The 319-nt window shown below is 40.8% G+C and overlaps 1 non-coding gene across 1 annotated transcript; it reads left to right on the top strand.

The window, feature by feature from the left end:
- Positions 1-211: 211 nt before the first annotated feature.
- Positions 212-319, top strand: LOC148562726 (small nucleolar RNA R71). Its single transcript, XR_015886510.1, has one exon. It is a non-coding gene; the product is annotated as a small nucleolar RNA R71 (small nucleolar RNA).

Here is a 319-nt window from a genome sequence, read left to right as displayed (position 1 = left end):
CAAGAACTCCCTTCCTCATAGGCGTCCTATTATTCACAAGATTCCTTTCAGAAGTGTAGATGAACTGGTTATTTGCAACCATGTCAATGAGTTCTTGAGCTTCTGCAGGCGTTTTCTTTAGGTGAATGGATCCACCTGCAGAATGGTCCAATGACATCTTTGATAATTCAGACAGACCATCATAGAATATATCCAGGATGGTCCATTCTGAAAGCATGTCAAAAGGACACTTTTTGGTCAGTTCCTTGTAGCTCTCCCAAGCTTCATAGATGGATTCTTCTTCTTTCTGTCTAAAGGTTTGAACATCCACTCTAAGCTT

This window comes from Arachis ipaensis, chromosome B6 (genome assembly GCF_059453495.1).
Source record: "Arachis ipaensis isolate K30076 ecotype BB chromosome B6, ASM5945349v1, whole genome shotgun sequence".
Taxonomy (NCBI): domain Eukaryota; kingdom Viridiplantae; phylum Streptophyta; class Magnoliopsida; order Fabales; family Fabaceae; genus Arachis; species Arachis ipaensis.
This window is presented reverse-complemented; position numbering and strand designations above follow the sequence as displayed.